We start from the raw sequence: 15,805 nt of genomic DNA, 5'->3' as shown, positions 1-15,805 counted from the left end.
ACATGGCCACATACTACCCAGTAGTTAGTGACATACATCTGTACAGAATCCCACTGCTTTGTCAGAAATACACAACAGTTATGGTGGCCCGGAAGCAGTACTTCTTGCAAATATCTGGACATAACATCACGCTGGGTAATTACACTAAGCTGCTAGGCATGTAACAAAGCACTGTGCAAAGTACAGGCAGACTACCACAACACTGGCCTACATTTCGTATGGGGGAATACACATGTACCTGCAAATATACCAGGTTCTACAGGCATGTCACAACACAGAGTAACAGACACCTGTGTGAAAGTGCATAGCCACAAACAATGTGAACACAGCCACAGCCGCATATAGTATGCAAGCTTAATATTACACTATATGGACTGTCTTATCAACACCATCCTCATATGTGCCACTCACACACTAACCCTACATATACTGGGTCACGACACAGTATGGTCCAATGCCTGTCTGTGGTATGGGACACATGTTTGTTTGGCCCTAATAACATGTGAGCCGATAGGGTACCATACACTGGAGCAGCATGTAACATGAGATAGAACAGGACCAGGAACAATGACATCTACCACAGTCTGTACACGGGCCAAGGTATGTATTCACAATACGCATACTGTCGACGATCACCATAAGTACACAAACCCCACTACTGTACACACAACCACAGAATGCCCAGGTTATGTCCTCAGAAATAACCCCTACTATACATAACACGTCTAGCAGTCTGATATCTGACTTGCTTGTTATCAGGTATGATGTCAGTAAATAATAGTGTACAGAACATATGCACCTCTTACTGCATGACATATGTAAAAAGGCTGACAGACTTGTGGCTGGAGCCCCAAACACTGGGCCAATATTGGCATGTTGCTGTGATACCCTCACACATTTACTGTTGTAACAGTATTTGTTGTGACATATGTCCTATGAGGGATATTCACCATGTACTGACTGCAATCCTAAGACTATGCTTCTGCAGTTCTAAGATAGGTGATCTGTGAGTAACACAAGAAACATAAGACTCTAAACACTGCCCAGTCTGCAGATAACCCTACAGGTGGAAGTTTCCTCAAACACATAACACTGTCATGACAGGTATTAAATCATGTAGACCAGCCATATCCACACAAACCTTGTTAAACCAACATTACTCCAAATGCAGAAGAGCAATACTTACATTCTGTAGTCATGTCTGGAACATCCCCCTCCTGTTTGTTGGCCTGTTAGAGGTATATCCCAATACCATTTGTGATGCTGTTTGCCAAACACCGACATGAGGTCCTGCTCATAGTTAATGAAAAGGCCCAACACCCACATGATGTTCCTAGGTATAGGAGTGTGTTTCCATGCAATTGGCTATGGGAATGTTACCACAGCTGTTCCACATGCAATCAGCTAGTGGGGGATTGCAATTCATGCAGAGGCCATCAGCTGATCATGAGCATCACTTACAAAATATAAGCTGCTGTCTAAGCAAAACAGGTATACTTCTCCACATCCACCAGAGAGGGAGTGAGCGAGACAGACAGAGACAAAGTAAGACGGGGGGGGGGGTAAAACCTAAGCATGTTTGTGTCACACACTTACCAGTATGGAGTTTCAAACCCCTACCTGACTAAACATTGCTATCACATGTCTATGTTATTGCATGCAACACAGAGCTTACATGTTGGGGACCTGTCCAAAGGTATATCTGATGGTGAGTGACATCTGCAACAGTGATAAAGGAGGGATAAGGTAGGTGTAGTACACGTGCCTTTCCACATGAGCAGACACTCTCTCAGGGACTCACACACATTATCACAGTTGACAGGGTCAGGATTAGACTTCCTAACTAGCTAGTTTGACACAATACAGTAATATGCAGGTATCACATGCACCACAGGGGTTATCAGGATGATATATGGGCAAAGGGTATGTGAAGGTGTATGACATCAGAAGCCATGCTTCAGTAGGCCAATGGGAGGTGTAGTGAGTGTGAATGGTGTCCAAATCATTATACTCCACACACATACAGAAGTTGTCAGTACTGGCATGCATGGGTGCATTGCTTCACAGATGTGTAGTGGTTGACTGTGCCAGAGGGCTGTACAAGACTAGGTAAAGGGTATACCTTGACATCAGGCCACATGAAAATGGTCTTCAGTGTGGCTCAGGGGTGTAGTGTCTGGATTGGTCCACACAGGTGGGTATTGTATTCACAATCCAGTCATCTGGGTTACTATTGTGGGTGGCCAGTGCTGTGCAATGCTTGCCATGTATGTGTTCTACAGTCCATGACATGGATGGTGTTTGGGATGTGCACACTTCTCACATGCATGTTCTGTGACATGTGGAAGTGTACTTGGGGTGTCTGGGACATGTTGTGTACACAGATTATCATCGGATGTGCCATTCCTGGCCTCATGTGGTGGGAACTGGCAATGGACATCAGGTTGACCCTGCACCTACATTGACATCATGATACATGTATTCCCTGGTGTCAGTGGCATCTGTCCATACAGGGCATGTGTTTAAGGCATGGTATGCCCTTTGTGGGTTACATTTGCTGGCACTACAGTTCTTGCAGGCGTCCAGTAGGGAACATAGTGAAGGAGCACTGTATGCAATTATGTGCCTATTGTAGTGATGGGACAGGGTGCCATACCCTCTGTAGTCCACTGCAATCTCACCATGGTTACTATCTATGGGCAATATACAGGGAACTACCAACATAGTGGTTCTTGCCTAGCCGAGTGTGTTTGTGTATAAGACATGGGTTGAGAGTGTTCTCTATGTAATAAAAAGGTTGCCTAAATTGTTCGCCAGGCCTTGATGTCACATGTAGGGGTATGGATTGTCAACCCCAGCCTCTCTGCTGTTTAACATCTATCCTTGTAAGGTAGACATTGTGACATATAATAGGCCCACAATATAAGACATTTTCAAAATCCACTTCACAATGAGTCCAGTTGTTACACACTCACCACCACCTCCACACAGCATACAAATGACAAACACACACACACCAAGTCTCACAGTTGTCATGTCTGGAATTGGAACTTCTACCTAACTAGTACATCACACTACAGCATTACATAGTTATAGGGCATGCCATAGAGATTATTGAGTGATGCTTTCCCCAAAGGTGTATTTCAAAGTGAATGACATCAGCAGGCTTGCCAAAGAAGGTCAATGTAGGTAGTAGTGTCTGTGAATGGCCTCAAAAGCATTGCTCCTTACACAGAGAGACAAACACACTTGCCATGTCTGAGAATAGAACTCCTACCTAACTAGTATATCACACTACAGCATTACACAGTTATAGGACACGCCATGGAGATTACTGGGCTACACTTTCCCAAAGGTGTATTTCAAAGTGAATGACATCAGCAGGCTTGCCAAAGAAGGCAATGGAGGTTGTAGTGACTGTGAACGGCATCAAAAGCATTGCTCCCTACACAGAGAAACATTCACACTTGCCATGTCTGAAAATAGAGCTACTACCTAACAAGTATTTCACACTATACATTATGCAGTTACAGGAAGCACCACAGAGATTACTGGGCTATGTTTTCCCCAAAGGTGTATTTCAAAGTGAATGACATCAGCAGGCTTGCCAAAGAAGGCAATGGAGGTTGTAGTGATTGTGAATGGCTTCAAAAGCATTGCTCCATACACAGACAAACAAACACACACACATTCACGTCTGGGAATAGAACTCCGACATAGCTAGGTATGTCATATAACAGCATTACGCAGTTATAGGACACGCCATTGAGATTACTGGGCTACTCCTTCCCCAAAGGTGTATTTGAAAGTGAATGACATCAGCATGCTTGCTAAAGAAGGGCAATGGAGGTTGTAGTGACTGTGAATGGCCTCAAAAGTAATGCTCCCTACACAGACATCCACACTTGCCATGTCCGAGAATAGAACTCCTACCTAACTAGTACATCACATTACAGCATTATGCAGTTACAGGACGCACCTCAGAGATTACTGGGTTACTTTTTCCCCAAATGTGTATTTCAAAGTGAATGGCATCAGCCGGCTTGCTAAAGAAGGGCACTGGAGGTTGTAGTGACTATGAATGGCCTCAAAACCATTGCTCCCTACACAGACAAACAAAACACACACACTTGCCATGTCTGGTAGTAGAACTCTTATCTAACTAGTATATCATACTACAGCATTACACAGTTATAGGATGCACCACAGAGATTATTGAGCTATTCCTTCCCAAAGGTGTATTTCAAAGTGAATGACATCAGCAGACTTGCCAAAGAAGGGCAATGGAGGTTGTAGTGACTGTAAATGGCATCAAAACCAGACAAACAAACATCCACAATTGCCATGTCTGAGAATAGAATGCCCACCTAACTAGCATATCACACTACAGCATTACGCAGTTATAGTATGCGCCATGAAGATTACTGGGCTGTTTTTTTCCCAAAGGTGCATTTCAAAGTAAATGACACCAGCAGGCTTGCCAGAGAAGGCCAATGGAGGTTGTAGTGTCGGAGAATGGCCTCAAAAAGCATTGCTCCCTACACAGACAAACACACACACACAAATGCCCACACTTGCCACATATGGGAATAGAAGTCCTACCTAACTAGTGCATTACACTACACAGTTACAGGACACACCACGGAGGTTATTAGGCTACTCTTTCCCCGAAGATGTATTTCAAAGTGAATAACAGCAGCAGGGTTGCCACAGATGGGCAATGTAAGTAGTAGTGACTGTAAATGGCCTCAAAAGAATTGCTTACTACACAGACAAACAAACACACACCCAAACCTCCACATTCGCCATGTCTGGGAATAGAACTCTTATCTAACTAGTATATCATACTACAACATTACGCAGTTATAGATGAAAAAAACCAACAACTAAACTGAAAATAAAACTACCAAGCAGCAGCAATCAGATAAAAAACGGCACGGACTGTTTATTTAAAGTAAGCGCTTTCGGCTGCAATAATACACAGCCTTCCTCAGACAAAGTACAAAGCCACAGCATTACACTGTGCTTAAATCATACTTCAATCCACTTAAGCTGACTTAAACAATTAACTAATTAACAAATTAACAAATTCATCAAACTTATACAAAATTAATATAACCCCTACGCATTTTAATATATAAATATATAACTATATAAAGGCATGGGTATAAATATCAAGTAAAATACAATAAAATAGAATAGAATAAAATGGTTTGAATTTAATATATAATAAATAATAAAAAACACTCAGCATATATATATATATATATATATATATATATATATATATATATATATATATATATATACCACCAACCATGTTATTTAATAACCTTACCAAAGAGGCATCATTACCTACTAGTTTATCTATGTAAGGCTTTTAATTTTAAAATACACTTAATAGAGGCAACATCATTTAGCCCTGGTGGTAACTGTGCAGATGTTCTAACTTGCCAGAACAGCTCCTGCTCTTCTAAATGGAGCTGCCAGGGCCCACCTGTAATGTCAGTATTAACCTGATGAATGACGGTGAATAAGAAACTATGTTCTGGATATTCAATAATGTGCCTAGCTAATGCATTTGTCAAATCATTCCTTCCTATGGCATATAAATGTTCATAAATTCGTTTTCTTAGTTTCCTCTCTGTTTTGCCAATGTAAAAAGAAGGACATTTTTCACAAACAGCAACATAAACAACCCCACTTGATTCACAGTTAAAGTTTCCATGGATGGGAATATTTAATTTATTAATATTAATTTTACTACAAGATGCAACATGTTTACATTGGGTGCACATTCCACATTTTCGCATTCCAAATATTTTTTGTTTACTAGTATTCCTACTTTTTTCAACAATTGCTTTTAAGTTGGTACCCCTTCTATATGCAAAAATTGGATGTGTGCCCAATATTTTAGCTAATGCTCTGTCTTCCAGAATGATGTTCCAGTTTTTAGTCAGTATGTCCCTAATTTCCTGGAAATCAATAATATACATGAACAAAAAAGTTATACTGTTTGATGCCAAACCATTATTATTATTATTTGTGCCAGACTTTGTCAACCTATCCAATAATGCACCTCCCAACAATGGCTTAAAATGACCATTATGTCTTTTGGTCTGCACTTCCTCTTGTAACTGTTTTATTAAATTATGTGGGTAGCCTCTACAAAGGAACATTTTGCCTATATTATCACATTCTCTTAGAAAGTCAGCCTCCTCTGATATCATCCTGGCAGCCCTAACAAGCTGTCCTTTAACCACACTTCTTTTTTGATGGAAAGGATGACAACTTGAAAAATGAAGGTAACTATTCGAGTGGGTCGGTTTTCTATGGATAAAAGATTTAAACTTGTTATTAACCCTAGCCTTAGATATAGTTACATCTAAAAAATGCATTTCTTCCATACTCATAGAGTATGTAAACTCCAAGAAGTCAGTCATAATAGAAATGCTGTCTATGAAGTCAGAAATTAAATCCGGTGAACCATTCCAAATGAAACACATATCATCTTGGTATCTTGTATACCAAGTGACGTGTTGTTGATATAATTCATTATTAAACAAAAATTGATGTTCCCAAAATGCCATAACACTATTAGCAAAGCTACACCCACATGGTGAACCCATGGCAATTCCAGTGTTTTGTAAGTAGAATTGATTCTTAAACACTATAAAGTTATTGGATAAAACTATTTCTAGAAGGGTCTCCACAACATACATCTGCACAGAAGAAGCATTTTTAGTAAGCATAAAATTCCTGATCCAATCTATACCAAGTTGGTGTGGAATTACAGTGTATAGATCTTTTACATCTACTACAAGAAAAACATACTCTGAACTATATTCAATTTTACTAAGATTTTCCAAATTGTCCCAGGAGTCTTTACATATCTGGGGTTCACCTTGTAGCATCGGCTTAAGTATCCCATCCACAAACTTCGCACAAGCATAAGTATAAGATCCTCTCCCGTCAACAATTGGCCGAAATGGGGGATCTACTAGATTTTTATGAATTTTCGGTGTGCCAAATATGGTGGGAATTTTTGGAGCTGGCATGGATAGAAAGTGAAAGGTGTTACTATCAATACTTACTTCCAAAAACAAATCATCCAAGATGCCCCTAATTTTCCTATAGGCTCCGTTTATCTCATTAAGACTAGAAATCGAATATATGTCAGACTGCAGATGATTTAACATCTTTTTGTCATATAAATATTCATCCATGAACACCAGCCCCCCTCCCTTATCTGGTTTCATGACTCTAACCTTACAGTCATATAACAAATAAATAAATTCCAATTCATTTCTAGAGATGTTACTTGTCTTTTTGTTACTTGCAGCAAACAAATTAAGTTTAGTTCTTAAATCTATTTCACAAACTTTTTCAAACATGTTTAAAACACAATTCAATGGCGGATTAAAGACACTTGATACTCTCAAAGTGTTACAAAGGGCAGGTGTATTACCTAAAGAAACTGCTTGGTTCAGTTTCCTAACAAATAATTTTAAGTCAATGATAGTTTTAACCAAATCACCCCTTCTTTCAGGGACAAACGACAGCCCTTTCGAAAAAAAGTCAACAACTGGTTGGTCAACAGTCAAAACCATGTAGTTGTAAATTTTAAAGTCACAGTTTTGGCTTGTGAGAACTGTAGGTCCCATCATTGGAGGTAGTATCATCTCCTCCGTTGATTCCGTCTCTTCCTCCTCTGTGGTTGATCCCCGTAGTTGGACCTGGTATTGTTGTTCCCCTGTCTGTTGTTGTCCCTGAGAAAATCCTGATTATTGTCACTTTGTTCATGTGTATAATTCTGATTTCGGTTATTGGTATTATTGTTACCACTGTTAATATTGGAATTATTGTAATTGTTGTTAGTTTGGTTGTGAATACGTTCGCTCCTACGAACTATGGTTTGCTCTTGATTTTCGATGTTTTCAGCAGGGGTAGCTAACTGATTTTCAGCCCCTCTATTAAATGAATTGTTCCCTATTGATGGTGGAGGGGGATAGGCTTTATTGTTTTTATAGTCATAGAGGTCTCTATCCATTTTGCCTTTTTTATTACTAGCCATTTTACACACAGATGCCTCTATACTTGAAAAAATCCTTAAATAATCATATTTATAACATGGAAAATCACTGTCTTGAGTTAATCCAGTCTCCAGTACTTCAAGTTCATCTGTGAGTACTGTGATTTCACTGTTATAAAAATTGATTAAAGATAACAAAAAATCAAAGCCCTGTGTGTCAAAAAGGGCTAACAGCTCTTTATGATAAACTGAATTGTTAACTAACCCTGCAGGGTAGCGCCATTGGCGTAGTCCTTTAGGAATCACTTTTTTAGATATACATTCTTGCAGATAAGCGACTTCAAGTTGCAATTTCTTGCATTTAAACAGTTTTTGATCAAACATATTAAGTTTTTCAACAAAGTTACTCACCGCTCTTTCTTGGTCTAACATATTTTCATTATGATTAACTGAGACTCCAAAAAAGTCTTTTTTACTCAAAAAAGTTGCCATAGAAGGTATGGTGGTTGTGTTATTGTCATCCTTTAAAATCCTTGGCGACTGATGTTCTCATTCTTGTGTGGCTTCCCCACTAGTCCTACGAACATTAGCATCAGTATTAAGATGTTCTGATGCACTATTTCTGGGCTGAAGTGGCAACAAGTTTCCCTGGCGTGCTACAGGAAGTGCAGCAACATCGGAATCCCCCCTAGCATCCACGGGGGCTCCAAAAACGATCCTGGAGGCATTAGCCTCCACTTTCTGTGATAAGTCTTCCACTCTCGTTAATAAAAGATTAACTAAAATGGTCAAGTTACCCAAAGCTTTCCCTTCGTCAGCTTTGCTGGTAACATTAGTTTTATTGATCAAACTAGTGTCTCGCTCGTCATCCTGCGAGAAAAGCAGTTGTGTAGCAGTCCTATTGTGCCCATTCTCCATACTAGGCGTAGCGTTACTGCTAGGCTTTTCGAAATGTAAACAACAGACGAAAAAAAACAACAACTAAACTGAAAATAAAACTACCAAGCAGCAGCAACCAGATAAAAAATGGCACAGACTGTTTATTTAAAGTAAGCGCTTTCGGCTGCAATAATACACAGCCTTCCTCAGACAAAGTACAAAGCCATAGCATTACACTGTGCTTAAATCATACTTCAATCCACTTAAGCTGACTTAAACAATTAACTAATTAACAAATTAACAAATTCATCAAACTTATACAAAATTAATATAACCCCTACGCATTTTAATATATAAATATATAACTATATAAAGGCATAGGTATAAATATCAAGTAAAATACAATAAAATAGAATAAAATAAATTGGTTTGAATTTAATATATAATAAATAATAAAAACCACTCAGCATATATATATATATATAAACATACCACCGACCATGTTATTTAATAACCTTACCAAAGAGGCATCATTACCTACTAGTTTATCTACGTAAGGCTTTTAATTTTAAAATACACTTAATAGAGGCAACATCATTTAGCCCTGGTGGTAACTGTGCAGATGTTCTAACTTGCCAAAACAACTCCTGCTCTTCTAAATGGAGCTGCCAGGGCCCACCGCTAATGTCAGTATTAACCTGATGAATGACGGTGAATAAGAAACTATGTTCTGGATATTCAAGAATGTGCCTAGCTAATGCGTTTGTCAAATCATTCCTTCCTATGGCATATAAATGTTCATAAATTCGTTTTCTTAGTTTCCTCTCTGTTTTGCCAATGTAAAAAGAAGGACATTTTTCACAAACAGCAACATAAACAACCCCACTTGATTCACAGTTAAAGTTTCCATGGATGGGAAACGTTTTGCTCCCTACACAGACAAAAAAACATACCCACAAACATCTTCACTTGCCATGTCTTTAAATACAACTCCTATCAAACTAGTATATTACACTACAGCATTACGCAGTTATAGGATGTGCCACAGAGGTTACTAGGCTACTTTTTCCCCAAAGGTGTATTTCAAAGTGAATGACATCAGCAGGCTTGCCAGAGAAGTGCAATGGAGGTTGTAGTGACTGTGAATGGCCTCAAAAGCATTGCTCCATCCACCGACAAACAAACACACACACTTGCTACGTCTTGGACTAGAACTCCTACCTAACTAGGTATATCACACTAGAGCATTACGGAGTTACAGGACACGTCACGGAGACAACTGAGTTACTCTTTCCCCAAAGGTGTATTTCAAAGTGAAGGACATCAGCAAGCTTGCCAAAGAAGGACAATGGAGGTTGTAGTGACTGTGAATGGTCTCAAAAGCATTGCTTCCTACACTGACAAACAAACATCCACACTTGCCATGTCTGGGGATAGAACTACTACCTAACTAGTGTATCACACTACAGCATTACAGTTATAGGACATGCCACAGAGATTTCTTGGCTGCTCTTTCCCCATAGGTGTATTTCAAAGTGAATGACATCAGCAACCTTGCCAAGTTTGGGCAATGGGAAGTGTACATGCCTAGACATGACAATTCTCTGGCTATGACTTCCCATAATATTTACTTCCCTGCACCACTGTCTAAGCAGGGCAGCTGATGTGATCCTCGAGGTCAATGTCCTATCTCCCATCCAATTGTCCAGGTTCCTTTTGAAGAGGCCCAACTAGGCACTCTGCTTGACATGTATGGGCAGTCTATTCCAAAGTCTGGGGAGTCTCTGGGTCAGGAACACATCCATCCTGCATGTGTTGTTCATTGTGATGACAGGATTTGGATCTGTGGAGCATGTGGCTGTGAGGGTTTGGAATTCTCTAAGTGTAACATGACCAACAGCTGTGGGTTTGACATAGCATGGTATGTTAAGCAGAGATCGCTTACTTTTCTTGGATGTAAAGCCCTTAGTGATAGGTGTGCCACATAGGTGGGTTTCCCGACTGTTGTGGTGATGTGGTTATCAAAGTTGAGACAACTGTCCACCTGTGTCCCTAAGTCTGTTATCACACTTTAGGTGTTTAGTGTACTGCCACCTATGTGGTACTTCACAGGTACATGTCCCTTCCCAATGGCAGCCCATCAGGTGACATTGGGATTCATGGCCAGCTTGATACAATTATCTATGATTCCAGAATGGGGGATGGTGTTAAAGGGCTTGGCAAGGTCCAGATAGGCTGTGTGAACCACCTTAACCTCATCCACAGCCCTGGAGAAGGATTCATAGTTGGCATTCAGGTTGAGGTGACATGATGGGCCCTTCACAAACCCAACCTGGTTGGGATTCAGTGTTTGCAGGCTGCCAATGCCTTTGTTTTTATTTCCAAGATAATACATTCCATGGCCTTGCAGATCAGGGACATCATAGTGTTGGGGCTGTAGGTCCCAGGATCCAAAGTGGATCCACCCTTGTGAACTGGGATAACTGTAGCTGTGCACCACACAGTGGGCAAAAAGCCTGAGGTGTGGCTATGATTAGACATGGCATGTAGGTGAGATGCCAGTTCAGTTTGTAGTTCATGTAGTACACAGCCCAGGATGTTGACTTTTCCCATGGCTGCTGTTGTCATAGCTCTGTAGAGTGTGTTTTTTACCTATGTGGCCATTATTACCGGAATATGGCAAGTTATCTGTGTTGAGATGGGCCCTTTGGGGGTTGGGAGAGGAATGCAGTTGGCACTGAATCAATCTGCCACTATATTGGCAATATCCCTGGGAGCAGTAGATTTAATACCAACCTGTTGTAGCTCACAGCAGTTCTGAGCATTGCCATTTAGATTCCTCACATAGCTATAAAATGGCTTGCAGTTGTCTTTGGCATCTTTGGCTATATTATGTTCGTAACTAGCTTTGGTGGATGTTATGAGGGATCTCTGTTTCTTATTGTAGCTGGTAAGGGAGTATTTTGTATCCTGGAAATTCCCCCATTTCTGCAACAGTTTCCTCCTTTTGTTGTACAGTATGTTTATGGCAGGGGGCCACCACATTGGCTTCCTTTTCTTGGTGGGGAATATCTTGTTTCAATATTGGATGGCACGATTCATGCACGAGTGGATGTGCTCATACAGTATCTTCGTATATGATTCAGCAGTTATCCTTTCAGTTCCCATCTGCATGGATGTCATGATATTAGTTCCTTCTGACATGTGTAGCATGACATTGGCTTTAGAGATGTGTGTTACAGAGCTTTCCTTATCGGGGTGTGGGGGAGTTAATGTTGATGTTAAGGGCGATTAGCTCATGGGTATACCTGACCACTGATGGGGTGACCATAGGTGTGGAGTATTGATTTCTCATGTTGGTAATGACCAGGTCTAGGATATTTGAGCCCCTGGTGGGAATATGGGTTAATTGATCCAGGGCATTGGAAATTATGACTTCTAAGAACCGTTGGGCACACGTGTTGGTACACAAGTGGTTTTCCCAGTTAATGGCAGGGAAGTGTAAGTCACCCAGTATTAGGGTATTTGCTTGTATCATAATATTTCACAGTATGTTTCAAAAGCTGTAGTGGGAATCATGGGGCATGGTGGGGGATCTGTAGCAAACTATACAATTTGGAATGCAGTCTAACCTACAGTTAGTTGCACCAGGGATATTTCAGACACATTCTGTTGGGCAAGTAGCCTGGTGGTGTGAATATCCTTGGTGAATATGGACACTCCTCCACCTTTATTGTTTTGATCCTGGTTTGGTGGCCAACATGTGTGGTGAGAGCTTTACCTGGTATTGCAGGAGTGTTCTCTGGAGGCTTGGATCAAGTCTCTGTTACTGCACAGTTATCAATGTTCTCCATTTGTAGGTGTGTGTAGTGACTGTGAATGGCCAAAAGAACATTGATCTCTACACACACACACACACACACACACACACACACACACACACACACACACACACACACACACACACACACACACACACACACACACAGTTTCACAGGTGCCATGTCTGGGTATTGAATTCCTACCTAATTAGTTCATCACACTGCAGCATTATACAGTTATAGGGCACACCACAGAAATTACTGGGCTCCTCTTTCCTGAGAGGTGTATTTCAAAGTGAATGACATCAGCAGGAATGCCAAAGTAGGGCATTTTATATTGTAGTGAGTGTGACTGGCCTAAAAAGCATTGATCCCTACACAGACAGTTGCCACATTTCCCATCTAACTAGTACATCATACTATAACATTACACAGTTATAGGACATACCACAGAGATTATTGAGCTGCAACTTCCCCAAAGGTGTATTTCAAGGTGAAGACATCAGCAGGCTTGCCATAGTAGGGCAATATGGAGTGCAGTGTGTGTGCATGGGCCATAAACCATTCATCTAGAGGCAGACACACAGCACTCAGGCATACACAGGTTTATATTCCACTGGTACATGTATACAACTGCTAGCTGACTACTGACTTGTACAGTCATATTACTCAGTTAGCACAAGCACCACAGACACTATAGTGCTGAGGGATGCCAGAGGCAAATGTCTACAGTCATTGACATTTGCACATTATGTGGTTTTAGCCAACTGGATGTGTGCTGGGTGGGACAGGCCTCATGATGGAAGGCTCTTTGTCACTGTCACTCTCTTCCACACATCTATGTATGTGTACTTTTGGCCTATTATAATGTGTTGTCCTTGGATATATGTGTGTATTACTATCCAATGTTTGTGCAAAGCATGCCTGGTGTGTACTGAGGAATGTGTGCACTAACATCTGCAACTGTCAGGGATGTATGGTCCACTGTTGTTGCCAGACATGGGCTTCATTTCTGTAAGTGTGTGAGCATGCCCAGTATGACCTTTCAGTATTTCTTGTCTGACATGGCCTTCATTTCTCAGTGTGGGAGCATGCCCAGTATGACCTTCTGTATTGAATGTGTGAATCCATTCCAGGTAGATTGTACTCCAGTTCAGACTTTTGTGTTCTATACCTACAGCTAGCAAACTGTTTCTGCAGGTTATCTGTAGATTGGTTGATAATATGGGGTTAAAATGGGCAAAGGATAGAGGGCTACTGTAGGTAATTGTGTCTGTGCTGCTTCTGCTAAATGGTCCTGGTGTTAGCAGAGATATTCAGACATATGTACTCTTATACAGTGTGATGTTTTATGTCATCAAGTACTGTCAGGTATACATATTTGCTTGCTGTGATGTCCTAGGGAACACAGGTGAATGCAGCTGTGTCCAGTATTGTGGTCAGCAGCCTACATATTCTTGCACAATCATGCCATTCTGGAGGGGAAGCTGAAGACACTTGCTGTTGGGTCTGTGTAAATGGCTCAGCACCTTGGTACAGTGGTGGCAAAGGATCCCATGCTTGTACATCCATCGACGTGACAGTATGGTCATATCCTGCTGTGGCCATACGTCACAGCTGTACAGATTCACACAGGTTACCCAAAGGCAGGAGTCATAATTCTGGACATTACCCCTTCACATTGTGGTTTACAAGCAGGTTTGTAGCCACCTATTGTTGTGTTTGCAGCCAGGGATATTGTGTGCACACGGTTGATTTTCGGACTTTACACACTCCATGCCGCCCATGCCCCCCCCCCATTATTCTATCCTCTTCCGTACATTATGCAAACATTATCTGATATGTTCCCTATAGTTATCACCTCATCCCAGCAGTAATTTGGTGTTGGTACAAAGTTCATGCAATAGGACGTGGTGGACATGTTACTGCGATTTGTCCACATGGCCTTGCATTTGGGTTCTGTGGACTGTGTTATGCTGTTATTTGGGAGCCCATGACATAACATACATCGGAAGTACGGGTGAGACACAGGCCTTTGGCAGAGGACTGTAGGGCATTTGGTAGTGATGCAGGCCAGCTGTAACAGGCCGTTGCATTCTGTCACTCCTACAGTCCCAGATTGCAAAACACTATATTCCCCTGGGGTGACAAGGTAGGTGTGCAAGGTGTTCATGCCAATACTTTCTGTCAGTATTGATCCAGTGGGGTGGGTGCTGGCAGGGTGCTGCTTACAGCTAGGGACACACCTGCATGGGACACCTGCTATGCCTGCTGCATTCTTTCACTATTGCCATACACAGGTGGGGGTCATATTGTACTAATTCCCAACAGCAGGGATAAGACTAGAGTGGTACCTGTGGGTGGTGGTGGGGTGAGCTGGGTGCATGTGTGCTATAGACACTACTTGCATCTGACTCACAGATATGCATGGGGCATTCCACCTTTGCTAGCTTGTGCAGGGGCATCAGCTGTTTCTCAGTGCTTCATTCCTATGACCTTTGTGGTCTGCCAGTGTTTGGCCAGATGACATCAGTATTCCCTACTACAAGCCCAAATAATGTGCTGCAAACCTCTATGTACAATTCAAAGGGTGTGTCCATTTGACAGATACATATTGTACACTCAATGTCTGGGGTACTTCCCCCTGTGTACTGCTTGTATATCTGGGCCAGCATTCATGCCATGTCCATCTTTCAGATGGTGACACATGTTACTTCCAAACATTTACTATGGCTTACTGCTGGAATGTGTTTTGCTGGGAAGCATTGTGTTTGGCACTGCAGTTGTGAGAACGTGGCCCTGTCATCGTCAGTCCTGGGCAATGGCCACCAGGACAAACCTCACCATGTATACATACTGACCACTCTCACATAATATACAACACACACCAACCTAACACACACAAACCTGCATATTGTACACATGCTACAATCTATCCTGCTACCTTGGCCAGCTCAGGTAATCTGTGCTCCACTGTTATTATACCTACACATACATGTTACTACATTTCTACGTATGATTGGGCAGGGGAGCACACCTGAATGTTACTACATTTCTACATAGCATTGGGGGG

This window comes from Protopterus annectens, chromosome 11.part0 (assembly GCF_019279795.1).
Source record: "Protopterus annectens isolate FY-2018-M chromosome 11.part0, PAN1.0, whole genome shotgun sequence".
Classification (NCBI taxonomy): Eukaryota; Metazoa; Chordata; order Ceratodontiformes; family Protopteridae; genus Protopterus; species Protopterus annectens.
Note: the sequence above shows the minus strand (reverse complement) of the source record.